General features: G+C 37.5%; 1 protein-coding gene across 3 annotated transcripts in view; it reads left to right on the top strand.

Annotated features, from left to right (window-relative positions):
* Positions 1 to 1,709: 1,709 nt before the first annotated feature.
* Dennd2c (DENN domain containing 2C) overlaps positions 1,710 to 16,863 on the top strand; it is a 79,630-nt gene continuing 64,476 nt past the window's right edge. For all 3 annotated transcript variants that reach the window (XM_027940323.2, XM_027940322.2, XM_071618220.1), the window contains exon 1: positions 1,710 to 1,792. The gene's annotated coding sequence lies outside the window, so the exon portion shown is untranslated. The remainder of the gene's footprint in view (positions 1,793 to 16,863) is intronic.

Raw genomic sequence — 16,863 nt, 5'->3', positions numbered from 1 at the left:
TACAGGTAGCCAAAAGCATAGGTGTGACCCTGACGGCATGTTTGTACTAGCTCTGGTTTAAGAAGACTCTTCTTCCTGGTTTCTGAAGTTGAAGGTCTGTACTGAGTATTTGTAAGTCCCTTCAAGAACCTGGTTTTATTTTAATTGGCCTCCTACTCATCAAAATAATACAAACTGCTAAATTAAACACTCAATTCTCAGACTTACAGGGTTACCTTCTTCTTATCCTTAAGAGGGCAGTAGAATACATGCATGTGAATTAATTTATTACATCCACACAACCCGCATTTGGTTTCATATCTGGTACTTGGAATTCAATCTGCCTCATTTTGCCCAGTTATCTTCCTAAGTGCAAAGTTCAAAAAATAAATTTCAAAACCATACTATTTTAAGTTCAAAATCTCATCTTGGACGACTACCTTGGGTGCTTTCTAAATATATTAGATAAGGGATGAGCAATTCATAAAGATCAGTGTTCAAAATTTATTACAAACAACATTCACATTTCTTTCCTCACTGGGACATGACTTTTAAAAAAATGTTGTCACTCCCTTCCTCCATTATAAAATGTTATTCCATGTAGTAGTTGTATCTCTTGGTCTTTCATTGGATTTGTGTGTGTGTGTGTGTGTGTGTGTGTATTATTGTCCACAGCTCATAGCTTCACAACAGCTTGGGATCTGCTGCCTTTATTGCTTTGCTAAGTTGGCTTGTGACAGTCATCTGTGAAGTGTAACCAAACACCTCTCTTTCTGGCAATCTTCTATTTTGGTACCTCTATGTGAACAAATGTGGGAAGAGTTTGGTCTCTAGACTCAAGAAGGTCTGGTTGGGTGGGGCGGGGTGGGTGGAATGGGGCGGGGCGAGGTGGGGCTGGGCGTTGAGCGAGGGCCTGGGAAACAGCTACACTCATCCAAGTCTCGCAGCCTAAGTGAAACTGGGCTACGCTTGCAGCAGGCACAGTGCCATGCACATACCTGAACAAGAGAGTGTTGCAGGCGAGGCTTCTGCATGTGTGTCTCAACAGGGCGTGGCGGCTGCTCTCTGGGAGTGAATACCAAAAGCAGCCCTGATCTGGGACTTCAAGTCTCAGGTGCTCGGAGCGCCATTTGCATCTCCCTACGTTTCAAGTCGGCGCTGTCTTGCAATTGCCTGAGAAATATTTGCTCTTTGAGTTCGGCCAGAAACAACAACCATAAAAAGCAAAAAACAAATAAACAAAAAAACCGGTGCTATAGTTTTCCTAGAGACTTGCAAGCCTCCTGAGCACTGGGCAGGCGACAATTTCTATAGTTTCCTTGAGTGAGATGATGCCGCTCTTAAACCGGGCTTAATCTCGCTGGTAGTTGACTCAAGCGTCACGTAGAGTTCAGGTCCGTCGCGTGGGGCCTGTCTGACCGCAGGCCCGGCGTGGGCGAGGGAGCTTTGGCTGGAGGCCTCCGCCGGACGCGGGTGGCGCCGATTGCCTGCCTATTGGGGCCCTAGCGTCGCGGCGATCGAGGCGCTGGGCAAGGTTTTGGCTGGTGCGCGGACTCAAGGCGGGAGAGTCCCCACAGGGGGTGCGGGGCGGGGCCGCGGGCGGGCCGCGGGCGGGCCGAGCACGAGGGTGGGAACGGGACCCAATAGGAAACGGGCTTTGGTGGGAGGGGCGGGGCTCTCGGTCTGGCTGGGCCCGGGCGAGCCTGCTGGGGGCCGGGCGGAGTAGACCCGAGTGGCACTCGGAGACTCGCGCCTCGCGGGAGGCCCGGAACGTCGCAGGCCGGCCAAGGAGGCAGTTTCGAGGCCCAAGCAGGTAAGCGCGTCTTGATCCGGGGTGGAGTCTGAGGCCGCCGGGGCTTCGACCACTCCCGGCTTTCCCGCGCGGGCTGCGGTCGGTCGGGAGCCTGTCTGGCAGAGTCCGCCAGAGGGAGGTCGGGCGGACGCCGGGCGCCGAGGGCTGTGGCGGCGGAGCGGGGCTTGGGGATTCCTCGCTTCTTGGTCCTCTCGGTCGCTCGGGACCCCACGGCTGAGTGGCGCTAGGCCGTCCCGAGGGGACCGGGAGCGCCCTGAAGCCGGGAGGAAACGCCGGTTTTCTTCAGGCTTAGCCAGCGAGCTTGAACTTCGACGCGCAAAGACGACGGACTTTACATTTTTAAAAATGTTTTGGTTCTTAATAGAATCTGACAAGCACAATAGTGAAAGCCGTCAAGTAGGATTTTAATTTCAAAATCTCTCATTGGAACGCTCAAGAGCATTTGAGTAACTTCACATAGCAGATGATTAGATTATGAGTCAAAAGACTTGAGTCTGAGCCCGATTTGCAAACCAGATGTCACGCCTCCGCCAGATTAACTTTTCTGGGCCTCCGTTTCCCTAACTGTAAAACACGACTGTGGGTATTCTCAGGGTCACATGAGATGAGTGAGAGTATTCCACAAATGTCAGGTATTATTGTTTGACCACGCACCTGGAGCATGCATAGTTCATAAAGCAACTAAGTTCCTGGCATACAGCAGGCACTATGTAAACCTTTACCCTAAAGCTAATGATTCACCTACAGTGCTTTAGATAAAATGCTAAATGTGTTTACAGGGTAAATAAGTTGTTCAAGCTGTTGTTCCTCAAAATTGTTATTGTTGGAATTGTGGCCTATTTTTAATTGATTCTCCTGAAGTTTTCAAGAATTGCACGTTTCTACTGTGGCTGATTCACCATGAAGTTCGGTAGCAATCAAATAATTTACTTCTTTGCCTTAAAGGGTAAATAGTTGTAGTTTGATATCTGATAAAGTGAAATGGGAGAATTGTTTCAGACTAAGACTTTCATTTGTTTTTGTAAATTGATGGGCTGCTTTTGGGAAGATTTATGTTATCTAAAGTCAAATTAATAGTTAATATATAGTTGTATTTTTTGTGCAGCCTTTTTTTTTTTTTTTGGTACTGGGGATTGAACTCAGGAGCGCTGGACCACATGAGCCACATCCCCAGCCTCCAGCCCTTTTTTTGTATTTTATTTAGAGACAGGGTCTCACTGAGTTGCTTGTGCTGAGGCTAGCTTTGAACTCCCCATCTTCCTGCCTCAGCCTCCTGCCTCAGCCTCCCTCAGCCTCCCTAGCTGCTGGGATTACAGGTGTGTGCCACTGTGCCTGGCTTGTGCAGCCTTTATTACAGACGTTTGTGTTCTTTACTATGGTTCTATGTGTCCAGAATTTTAGGGGTGAGATGGGAAATACGAAAGGGAATAGTAGTTATTAACCTGCAGTCTTCTTCTGGGAATACTTACAGGAGTGTTTGTGAGTAGTTTCCCAGGCAGAAACCAGGAAATGTAGTAGTTGTATCTCTTGGTCTTTCATTGGATTTGTGTGTGTGTGTATTTTGAATGTGGCAATAGATTTTTATTTATTTATTTTTGCACCACACTGGGGATTGAACTCCAGCCCTTGCAGATGCTAGGCAAATGCTCTGCTACTGAACTATACACTCTTCCAAAGTAGCTGGGATTACAGATGTGGGCCACCGTGAGCTGAAGGCAATAAATTTTTTAAATGCAGAAATATTAAAGGAATATCAATGTTTTTCTGGTTAATAATAGGCAGTTTTAAAAAAATAGACAGTTTTCTAAAACTGCAAGTTATATTACCTTTAAATGATCTATAGTGAGTCTTATAAAAAGAATTTTAGACCACTGTCTAAAATTAAATGGAGTAGAGGTTTTATTGAACATATTTCAAAAATTCAGCGGATCTTTTTTTTTTATACTGGGGATTGAACCCAGGGGCGCTTAATCAGTGAGTCACATCCCTAGCCCTTTTTATTTTTAATTTTGAAAAACTGAATCTTACTAAGTTGCTTAGGCCCTCGCTGAGTTGCTGAGACTGGCTTTCACCTTGGGATCCTCTTGCCTCAGCCTTCCCAGCCACTAGTATAACAAGCATGCACTAATGTGCTGGCTGGGTGTTTTGAAACTACTTTAATACACCAATTTTAACCGTGCCCTCTATAATAAGTTTTGCTGTGAATTTATAATTTGTTGATATTACAGATCTGAAGCCTTATATTTACATTCATTATTGAGCACTTATCCCAAGGTGAAGTTTTAGCACTTAATGTTGTATTCACATATGATATAATTCTTTCCATCTAGGAGATTACACTCTGCCATGTAGGCTAAAATAAGTACTGAAAAGGCTGATTGTAAGAACGTCAACTCACAGTTATTGGGACCTACACTGTGCCAGGCAGTGTTTTATATGCTTTGCATGTATTAGCTTATTTATATGTATTAGAGCACCATGAGGGGTGCCATTATTATGATCTCCTCCTTGGGAGTCACATAGAAGAGGTTGAGTAACTTGCCTGGGATCAGATAGCCTAAGTAGCAGAGCTGGGATCACATCAGACAGGCAGGCTCCAAACACCCTGATTTTAAACTTCTGCACTATTCTGAGTTTCAAATCTGTGAATGAGATCAAATGAAATCCAATGGGTAGTTAAAAGAGAGTTCTATGAGGAACTTCTTCAAAAGGGAGGAGGGGGCTGGAGAGGTAGCTCCCAGTGGTGGAGTGCTTGCTTAGCATGAATTGAGGCCTGAGTTCAATCCCCAGCAATAAACACACACACACACACACTTAAAAAAGGAGAGAGAGAGAAGGGAACAAACTGGTATTGCAAGATATAGATAAAGGCAGGTCCAAGCTACAATATAATTATACTTTGTATGTAAAAACTTTTTTGGGGGAGGGGGCTGGTGAGTGATATTGGATCCTTACTTTTTTTCCAAATTTTCACTCAGTAGCTACAATTATGGCATTATTTTAGCAATATAAGCAAGTGTTTATTTTTTAGTAAGAAGTTTAATATATATGTTCTCAAACCCATGTGTTAAATGTTAGATTCAAGAAAGGAAAATGCTTCCCTGTCTGACAGAAGCTTATAACCAGATGTGCACAAGTCCAGTTTATTACAATTTCAGTGTGATACTGGAGGTACAGATGGAGTTTAATTGGAAACACTGATGAGGGAAAATTATTCTACCTGTGGTAGGGAGGAAGATTCTAGAAGAGATTCTGTGTTTGAATTTGGCTTTGAAGGATGAATAGGAGTATGCTGAGTTGGGGAAAGAAACAGAAGATATGAATGAAAACCAGGGATAAATGTGAAAGTACATGGTGTGTTTGAGGAAAGTGTTGTGGTTTGTTATCACTAAAGGTCAGAGTGTATAGAGTCATATGGTTTTCTATAAAGTCAGGTGCTTGGACTAAAGGGGACAATGCTTGGAAATAAGCAGGAAAGAGAAAATTGCTGAGCTTGGTTGCTGATCACTTTAGGATCACTGCAATTGATAGTTAAGGTGTGGAGTTCAGTTCCCCTCATTTGGAATAATGAAGTGAGTGATTAGTCCAGGTGGGCAAAATCTTTTATTATAGAATATAGGGTTATTGGCACTTTTAATACTTTTGGGGGGGGGTAGGGTACCAGGGATTGAATTTAGAGGCACTTGACAACTGAGCCACATCTCCAGCCCTATTTTGTAGTTTATTTAGAGACAGGGTCTCATTGAGTTGCTTAGCACCTCGCTTTTGCTAAGGCTGGCTTTGAATTCATGATCCTCCTGCCTCAGCCTCCAGAACCACTGGGATTACAGGCCTGAGACACTGCACCTGGCACTTTTAATACTTTTAAATAAGGAATATATTATAAAATAATGTCTGTGAGGTAAATAAAACATTATGACTTCAAAAGAAGGGGGTACCAGGTATTGAAAAGCCTATGCATCATGCTAAGGACTTTGGACTTGATTCTAAAGACAATGGTGAGCCAGAGAAGAATATATTAAGTGATTAGAAAAGATAACATGGTGATGATATAGTGTGGATGCTGGGTTGGAAAAAAAGAGACAAAAGGTAGGGAGATAAGACTATTGCCAATGAAATAGTTCAGATAAGAATAGATAAGGGACTGGAGTAGGAAACTAGTAATGGTAGAGAGAATAGGGGAGATGAAGATGTGGAATTGGCAGGGCTTAAAAATCAATTGGCTCTGAAGAAACAGAAAAGTGACTGTTTCTTAGCTTAGAAAATACATGGATAGAGAAAGGGGGGAGAAAATATATGGTTAAAAGATCTTGTTTTATTTTAATGTGAGGAAAGATATTTTTTTCAGTTTTGAACATGTTGGGTTTGAAATGTCTGTGGAATATTCAGGTAGAGATGTCAAGGAAGTATTTAGGTCTAGAAGCAAGGCTGAGAGTGGTGATTCAGATTTCACAGTTATTTTCACAAGTATGATTGAAGCAGGAACAGCAGACTAAGTTACTCAGGAAGAAAACATACAGAATTAGAAGAGAAGAGTACCAAGGATCAGTGATTTGCTTTATGTAAATGGAATTAATTGATTATTTATTTGTTTATGCTAATTTTGTCTTAAAACTTGTTATAAAGCAATGAAATGAGTTTTCATTGAAAGTTAAACAACTTTTGCACCCATGTGGTTCCTGTTCTTTTAGAATGTAATTAGGGATACATTCATTTATTCCAGAAGTGTATTATATGAAGTGTCTTTGGAGTCCTGCTTTGGAAAAAAAATTTTTAGCAAATTCACAGTCCCATGGGAAAGTAGATCTTCTAGTTTATTACAAAAATATTTTTCCTTGTCTGTACTTTCAATTCTCTATCTGATCACTTGATTATTAGCCCTTAAAAGTCAGAAAGACAGCTTTAAAAAACCTTCTTCTCCTGTAAATTTAGATTGTCAATGAATGTTTGCTGTTGATCCATCTTGATAACCAGATTTACTAAGTCTTGGCTCCAAATGGCTTAGCCATTTCTAGAAGTCCTATTCATCTTCAATGAATGAAGGTTTGCTACCACTGAGGTGACCAAAAGAATATTACTATTTTGAAGGCATTTTCAGAAGCAGTGTTTCAGAATATTTTTCTCAATTGTAGTATCATTAGAATAAGCATGTAGTCTTCAAGGCAGAGGAAGCAAACTTTTTCTACAAAGGACTAGATAGTAAACATTTTAGCCTCTTTCACAACTACCAAAACCAAACCAATATGAAACAAAACAAAAATAAATAAAAACAAACAGCTGAAAAGACAACACTTAAATAAATAAGCATGGTCTGCATTTTTATAAAACTTTGCGGACACTAAAACCTCAATTTTATACAGTATTCATATCACAAATGTTATACTTTTACTTTTTTTCCTCCAGCCTTTTAAAAACATAAAAACCACTTTTAACTCAGAGGCCTTACAAAGGCAGCCAGAATTAATCCACAGGCAGGCCATACTGACCCTGTCTTAAGGAATGTTCTTCAAAATATTTGGATTTTTAAATTCACTTAAAAAAAATCATGATTCTTCAAAAATTTAAAGGACCTATTATTTATTTATTTATTTATTTTTACATCTAGCTATCCTAGTTGTTTCAAGGTTTTCAAGGAAGAAATTCAAGATTTTTTTTTTTCCTTATGTATATCTTAGACTCCTGGTTAGCAGCTTGAAAAAAAAATTTAACATCCAGTTCAGACCTTATTAATCCATTTATATTAAAGATTATTATTTGTGCTCCGTTTTTTTAAAGTTAAATTTTCTGACTTTTCATAATTTTCAAAGCAGAAATAAATGTTTACATCAGGTGACATGGAGGGAATTTATTAATTTCCTCTGAAGTTTGAATTCCTAGAAATTATATATTTATGAATTTTTCCTGTATGAAAGTTAAAATTTTGGGCAGTTTGGTGAATATATGTGTGTGCATTATTTTTTGCTGCATCTTAAAAGCTATTCTCTTTTTCTTCCTCTCTTTTCTTTTTTCTCCATTAGAATAAAAAAACAAAACCCTCAAGCTGTGTGGGATATGTTTGAATTGGTTACTTAGCAATCTGAGGCTTAATTTTGTTATTTAAATATTTATCTGTACTTTTTGATGTTCTTATTAAATAAGGGTCTGTTTAGACTGTAATAATGGGGCCTGCTGGGAGGAAATGACACAGCCTGTTCCACAACAGTATTTACTGAAAATCACCTTTTCTCTGGTTCCTATTTAAACTATAAAGATAATATGGAACAAAATAATTATGAGTATTAGAGTAATGGTTAACTTGATCACCACTGTAATTCCATGGTTATCATTACAAATTTAATTTATATTAACATAGTTCAAGGTCAAGCAGAATGTGGGAGAATTTTATCTACTGTTAGTAAAAATGGTGATGTGTTCAAACAAGTTTTATTTTTGAACTTTAATGACATTTTTCTATTTTTAATGCATTTTTCAAGAGTTTGACACTAACTGTAATTTTAAAAGCAAATTTGATCAATTTGCCTTTAAAATGTATTATTTTATTATTAGAAGAAAAAGGGCATGAGTTAAAAAATACAGAGGCGAACCATGTTCAGTAGCTGGATTTTGGAAGTAAAAAAAATGTTGAGGAAATGGATGACTTGAGAAACAAGTGTAAGACTTTTAGTGAAGATTATTTAAAATCCAGTTTTATCAAATGGCAAAACTTGACTAAAATGACAGCCTCCCTGAATTTGTAATAATGTTGCAAACAAAACTAAAAATCTTTAAAATGATAAGGATTATTGGAAATACAGCATACTGGACTCTTTCCTTCCTTCTTTTTTCTTTTCTCTTTTTTGGGAGGGGGCTGTCGGTACATTGGAGATCAAATCCAGGACTTCATGCACTCTACACTGAGCGACACACCAAACCCTTAAACTTTTTAAATAAGACTTTTTAGATACTTTCAAAGAAAAACAAAAAATAAGTTTACCACAATTTCCTATTTATTCAAACACCATTCTTGAGAAAGATTCTGTATGTCCTATTTAGTTGCATATCACTGGCAGAAAAGAAAATGGCAATGTTTCTTTTTTGTACAGAGAAGTGTTCATTTAGAATGCATGAATTTTGTTTTTATGATTTTTGATGATAAATCAGGCGAAAATTAAAAATTGGCCTTCTGGACTTAGGGTATAGCTCAGTGGTAGACCACTTGGCTATTATGTGTGAGGCCCTGGGTTTGATCCCCAGCTCTGCAAAAAGAAAAGAAAGCAAAACAAAAAATCCTTCTTAATGATGGCATACCTTTATTCTGTGCCATTATGGAACATTTCAGCATTACTTGTGGGGCAGCTACAGTCTGGGCAGATTTTACAGTCTACATTGTTGGGATCACTGAAATCAGAAACTGCATTATGATTTTAGTTGGTGAAGATAATTAATAAGGAGGATTTTCTTGTGTTGTTGACTACATCTTGTTAACTACATGTTTAACTTCGTGTATGGGGATATTTACAGAATCTTAAAAGTGAGTTGTTGATCTTCATAAATTAACCAGGGTGCGGGAAGTTGTTTTGTTTTTCATTGCTGGGGATGGAACTGGCCTTGCACATGCTTGGCAAGTGCTACATCCCAGGGAGCTACATCCCCAGCCCCTGCAGAAAAAGTTTTTAAATCAGCATAGTTAATAGAATAGCAAATATGATCAGAAAATTAAGGCAGATATTTTAAGCATTGTTTGAAGCTGCTGATAACAGATTTGGTTTTTTTCCCCAAGGCTCGTGCTTACATTTTAATGACTATCTCCTCAAAGCACCTACCAGTGCCTAGGGAGAGGCAAGGAGTTACAGTGAGGGGAACAGAGGTACAGTGGATGGTTAAAGCAATACAGCTGACAGTATAGACATCTTCTTGCTCTCTGCTGAATGTCTAGGACAGCAGGACCACTGGACTATTTGGAGCTTTCTCCAGCAAAAACTATAGTCTGGACATAGGTCAATGCACTACCCAGCAAGTCATTGCTGGGTTCTTTCCATCCCATTTGTTTTAAGGGCTTAGAGTGCTGTTTGAAATTGTTGTTTTATATATTGCAAAGCTTTAGTACACACAGAAAACCTCTGAATTTCATGGACATTTTGAATATTTTATTCAGAGCTAATCATACCTATTTACCATCGTGGATCAAAGTTTAATAGCTGTTGAGAGAGGGAGCTAAGTAGGTAGTTAGAATCCAGAATTTTTCTAGTTGAAAGGTTCATTTGGCAATCGTTTTCTTTTTTTTTTTTATACCAGGGATTGAACTCAGGGGCACTAGACCACTGAGTCACATCCCCAACCCTATTTTATTTTGAGACAGGGTCTTACTGAATTGCTTGGTGCCTCGCTTTTTTGCTGAGGCTGGCTTTGAACGGATAGTCCTCTTGCCTCAGCCTCCAAGCTGCTGGGATTACAGGTGTGCGCCACCACACCTGGCTCTAATGTTTTTGACTAACAAAATTTCCACATTTAAGTAATATTTTTGAAAATCTGGTTAACTAACTTTGAAGCTATATTGTTGAAGCCTACTGTTTGGACATGACAGACTTGCCACTATGTCAATATCTAGCCATTATAACTTTCAAAATTATTTCTACATCTCCAAGACAGCATTTTTATTAAAGAAAGTTTGAAAAAAAAATGTGTAGATATCATTATATCTCATTTCTGTGTCTTTTCATTTTATTTTCCTGAAAAGAAACTGAAATTTTCAAGAAGATTTGGCTAAAAGATCCACTAGTCTTGCCTCTCTCATCACATCAGTAATTGAAATAATGTATATTCTAAAAGGAAAATTAATCTTGCAGCTTTTCTTCATTTATTCTCAAGAATGATTATGTGACATTGCCAATTATCATTTTTGTTTTAAGGCTGAAGAATTTCCATTGCTAAGTAGAGTGCACTGTTATTTTTACCATCCACAACAGCTTATTGTTCCATTTAGGATTTTCAACCCTGACCTAATTAAAAGGAAAAGAATAAAACAGACTCCTAAGTGAAGCTGATAAGCATATGGCATTGTCCTGTGTGTTCCAGACTGCGATTTAATTTATGAACAGGAAAGACTATTTAATGAAGTTGAATCTTTTATTTTATTTTAATATTATTTATCTTAGAATTTGAAATTTATTTAAATAATGATAAAATAATATTTGATCTTAACTTTATGTTGTACATTGTCATGTGATAAGGGTAATTTTTTTTTTTAATGAAACTTCTGTTTCAGTTTTGTGTTTGTGTGTTCTGATACCAAATGTATTTCTTCCCCCCACATTTTTTATTGGTCTATTGTAGTTGTACATAATGATGGGATTTGTTATTACATATTTGCATATGCACATAATATAACAATATAATTTGGCCAGTATTACTGCTCAGCATCTCTCCCTCCCTCCCAGCCTTCCACTCCCTGGTTCCTTCCTCTACCTATCTCCCTTTGATTTTTATGAGATCCACGCCCACCTTTCTTTTCCTTTTTAGCTCACTCACTTCCACATAGGAAAGAAGATATACAACCTTTCTGAGTTTGACAACATAATGATCTCTAGTTCCATCTATTTTCCTGCAAATAACATAATTTCATTTTTCTTTATGGTTGAATAAAACTCCATTGTGTATATACACCACATTTTCTTTATTCATTCATCCATTGATGGACTCCTAGGCTGGTTCCATAGTTTGGCTATTGTGACTTGTGCTGCTGTTAACATAGATATGCATGTATCACTGTAGTAAAAGGACTTTAATTCTTCCGAATAAATACGAAGTGGTGGCACGGCTGGGTCATATCATGGTTCCATGCCACCATGGACACAACATCTTTGTTTGTATGTGGTGCTGAGGATCGAACCCAGGCCGCACGCATGCCAGGCGAGCACGCTATCGCTTGAGCCACATCCCCAGTCCGAATTTATAATTATTTGTATCTTTGTAACTGCCATTCTTCTGACTGGTGTAAGATGAAATTTCAGTGTAGGATTTGCATTTCCCTAATTACTAATGATATTGAACATTTTTTTATATATTTGTTGGCCATTTGTATTTCTTCTTTTGAGAAATGTCTGTTTTGCCTATTTATTAATTGGGTTATTTTAGTGTAAAGTTTTTTGAGTTCTTTATATATTCTAGATATTAATCCTCTGTCAGAAAAGTAGCTAGCAAAGATTTTCTCCCATTCTGTAGGTTCCAAATGTATTTCTTACCATGAATTTTGATCAAAAAGGTTCATGAAACACTGATCTGTAGTTCAAGAGAAGGAGGATTTTATTCAATAGGTGACCCAGATCCTTAGAATTTTTTTTTTTTGTGTGTGTGTGTGCATGCGCGCGCACTGTATAAAACCATACTAATGTATTCTGCTATTACTGTCCTTAGAAAAATTTTTATTTTTCATCCCACCTCCTCAAAAATTGTGACTGCTCACTCTGTCTCTTGCCCTTTTAATATTATGTGTTCCTCCTTCCTTATTGCTTCCCTCAAATTGAGTTTCTCCCCACTAATACCCCCTTCTATCCCCAATGCCCCAAACTTCAGTTTTGTCCTGATATCACTGGGTTACTTGGCTCTGTTAACCTTCTGTATGCACATTGAGAATCAAGGCATTTCCCCAGTGAGGATAATCACTAATTTTACTATCTTTGGCCCAAGAATCTCATAGGCAAGGCCAGGTGTGGTAGCATATGCCTGTAATTCCAGCTACTTGGGAGACTGAGGAGGGAGGATCACAAGTTCAAGGTGAACCTGGGCAATTAAGCAAGACCCTATCTCAAATTAAAAGATAAAAAATGCCGGGGATGTAGCTCAGTAGTAGAGTGCCTTTGAGCTCAATCTCCAGAAATAGAGAAAAAGGGAAGGAGAGAGAGAGAAAGAAAGAAAGACAACAGGGACACCAGACTCTATGAATCATGCTATTCACCTTCAATTGAATATTCTTCTCTTGTTTCCTATTAACTCCAGCTTTTTGTTGAGCAGATCTTAAAGATTATATCCTCAAGTTGCCAAACTTTTTCTCTAATTCATGGTTATTTTTATTTTAATAGATTAAGGTCCCAAGGTATGAGCAAGTTCACTTGACTTGATCTTGGTCCTCATTATGCACATATCTTCTCACCTTTCTTCTATTTCTACAAGAACTGCTATCCTTCTCAGATCCCCATGGAATCCTAGCATCTCTTTCGTACTTGAGACAACTTTCTTCTCCTTTTTGTCTGCATTTATTGTATACTTCATTATATTTGTAATATATATATATATATATATATATATATATATATATATATATATATAATTTTTTCTCTCTTTTGTTGTTATTGTTCTGGGGATTGAACCCTCTCATGGTAGGCAAGTACTTTACCACTGAGCTAAACCCCCAGCCCCTCCCCCTCACTCTTTTCTTCTTAAAAGACCTTCTTGCTTTGGCTTCCATTGTTCTACACATTTTTGGCATTTTTCCCATCTTTTGTCTACCTTTATGACTTAAATTATCATTTGATCTAGAATGCCTGAGAACTGACCAGTTCTAGATGAGCGGTAATTTCATCAGAGCATGCTGATGTGTAAGTTAATTTCATCAGAACATGCTGATGTATAAACGTCATTTTTAAAGCTGGGCATGGTGTCACACTCCTATAATCCCAGATACATGGGAGGCTGAGGCTGGAGTATTACAAGTTCAAGGCCAGCTTGGGCAGTTTAGTGATACCCTATCTCAGAATAAGAAAAAGGGCTGGGCACATAGCTCAGTGGTAGAGTGTCTCTGGATTTAGTCCCCAATACTGGGGGGCAAAGTAATTTAAAGAAATAAATTATGATTATTTAATAATAAAGCAGATATGGTATTATGGTATGAAATAAATGAATTTGAAAAGTTTACATGGAAACAGCAATGAGATTTCACTACATACCAGAATGGCTAATATTAAAAAGACTAACAATTCCAAGTGGTAGCAAGACTGAGGAGTAACTAGAATTGATATATTGCTGGTGAGAGTGTAAATTACTACAATTGTTATGGAAAAACTCTTTGACAATGTCCACTAAAGTTAAAAATATACCTAGTCTGTACTCCAGCAGTTCTATTCCTAGGTAATACCCAACCTAAATGTTTATAACAGCTTTATTCACAATAGCCAAAATGTTGAAACAATCAACAAATATATCAATGGAAGAATGGGATAAATATTATCTTTTCTTTCTTTTTTTTTTTTGGTACTGGGGATTGAACCAGGGGTGTTTAACCACTGAGCCACATCCCCAGTCCTTTTATATATTTTATTTAGAAACAGTGTCTCGCTGAGTTACTTAGGGCCCCAAGTTGCTGAGGCTGGCTTTGAACTGAAAAATCCTCCAAGCTGGTAGGATGACAGGCGTGTGCCACCATGCCAGGCTAAATATTAGTATTTTCATTAAATGGAATACTATAGAGCAATAAAAAGTAAAGTTGTTATTACATAGTAAAATGAATCAATCATAAAGATTTTATACAAAATGAGCTGTACACATACATATATACTATATTATTTTTGTTTAAGTAAAATTCAAGAACAGGAAAAAATAATTCTTGGATAGAAGATAGAATGGTGATTCCCTCCAGGGCTGTTTTTATTTTTATTTATTTATTTATTTTTAATTTTTTTAGTTGTAGATGGGCACAGTACCTTTATTTTATGTATTTATTTTTATGTGGTGCCGAGCATTAAACCCAGTGCCTCACACGTGCTAGGCAAACATTTTACCACTGAGCTACAACCCCAGCCCCTGGAGGTGTGTTTATTGATTGGGAAGGAGATGAAAGAACCTTTTGGGGTGCTATGTGATGGTTAAACAAGATTTTATATATACACTTAGTCTCTGAATTATACGTATTAGTGGACTTTATATGCTTTATTAAGTTACATTAAAAATTTTACAGGCTTTAGGTTATCTTTGGTACATCTTAGATGTTTCTTAAATACTTATTACTAGTGTTCAATTTGCCAGGAATGCCTCTTCAGTAGGTGCCTTCTCATCTATCAATAGTCTCATTTAATAATAAACTACCTTGTAAACATATATGTGAATACGCTGTGAGTGGGCTTGTATTTTATTTTTGTGCAAATGTTTTTCTAATGGGACACAGAATATATAGTGAAAAGTACATAGACTGCTTTAAAATTCAACCATTTGAGTCTGCACCTCTGTTTCTAGTGTGCAAATGATGATGATCATACCTATTTGTGGCAGAGACTTTCTTTGTGGGGAGGGCTACTCTGATATCCATTCTTCTAAGTAACAGAGCCCAGGTTTTTTTAGCTGAGCACATTACAGGATAAAAGATTATACTTCCTGGCCTTGCTTCCATTTAGTCTATATGACTAAGCTCTGGTCAGTTAGCCATAAACACAGTGTTATAGGGGACTTCCAGGAAGGCTGAATAAATATAGCTGTCTTTTTTTCCTTTCTGCTTCCAGGAATGTGGGTATAATAACTGATGTTCTGTAGCTAGTGTGGACAATGAAGAGTCTTGAACATAGACTCTGTATTGGTTAATCCACCTGCTATTTTCACTTTCAATTACATGTACCCAAACCTAATCCTAAATGGTATACTACTCCAAAGAGTGCTATGAATATTCATTGAGATACTATGATTGAAATGACCGGCACATAGTATTTAATAAAGCTTAACTGCTGTTATTTCTGTTTTTATTCTCAGTGTGCTATGGATGAAGTGGGTATTGAGAATGTATTTGATAAATCTTTTAAAAAGTAATCTTTTTTTGAAGCAAGCATGATGCAAACAATCTGAGTTTGTTTTTTAAAATTAAAAAATATAGATAAACTAAAAGAAAACTCCACTACACTTCTATCATCTGGAGATCAGATAGCATTATAATAGCATTTTGGTATATGTCTATATTAACTACAGATTTTATGCATTTATGTATACAGATGTAAGAAGTCAAACAAACTCTGGCAAGCTTTATTAAAGAAAAGATTCACATGGTTTACTTTTCACCTGTCTGTTCTGACATGCTTATAATGATATTAGAATCGCTTGGTTCAATGACGCCAGTGTGTACACTCTAGTACTTTTTGCACAGTAAGCTCAATTCAATATTATTGTCACTGCAGTGATGGCTGGACATCTGTTTTGGCCATCATGGCACAGTACTCTGTTTCAGATTTGCTCAAAGCTGGGCAGTTGTTGGTGAAGATGACCAGTTTCACTTTGCCTTGTCTGATCATCTGCAGAGTCCCCTTGTACTACCCCAGCAGGAGCCTAGAGTTAATCAAATCCAGTGACTTTTTCATTATCTTTGCCGCCACCGTCTTTCTGCCTTGTGTAAGGGACAGCCCTCAATCTAGAACATACAGAGGAAGTTTAGGATCCAGATTTTCAAATGGCAACCTGCAGGACTTACCTGGTTGCCTAAACTTCGGCCTGGTGGAGCCCACTCAACAAAGAGCCCATATAGATTTTTAAATCACCTTATACTACTCAGTCTTTGTACCGTTCTTCTTTTACTTAAGAGAACTTGAGCATGTTATAACTTTCTAATATTTCAGTGTATGGATTTACAATGGTATATTTAAATTCCTGTTTAGAAGTTTATTTTCAATTTTATAATATTCTGAATCTATTCTTGTACATACATCTTTGTGAATTTGATTATTTCCTTAGAATAAGTTATTAGAAGTGGTATTTCTGCATTATTATATATTAATATAAAAATAATTTATTAGGGTGTATTTACTATAGAAAAACAAATACAGTTTTTAAAGTCTTATTATTTCTCCATCCAGATAGATCATTTTATAACACTGAAAAACAAGAAAAAATATATAACCTTGGTAAAAATTTTCAACCATTATAAAAAGTCATAAAATGGGAGATAGAAAACTTAGTCCCCTAACAATAGATCCTTTTCACTGGTACCATATTGTTGACAATTTCTTTTGTAGCCACTCACCATAAATCAGTAAGTGGGCCTCTAAAATTCAATCTTATAAAAACATTGAGTCATATTGTTACAAGGATAATGAAAAATGGTATTTTTAAAATATGGTGTAAAA

This window comes from Marmota flaviventris, chromosome 10 (assembly GCF_047511675.1).
Source record: "Marmota flaviventris isolate mMarFla1 chromosome 10, mMarFla1.hap1, whole genome shotgun sequence".
NCBI lineage: Eukaryota > Metazoa > Chordata > Mammalia > Rodentia > Sciuridae > Marmota > Marmota flaviventris.
This window is presented reverse-complemented; position numbering and strand designations above follow the sequence as displayed.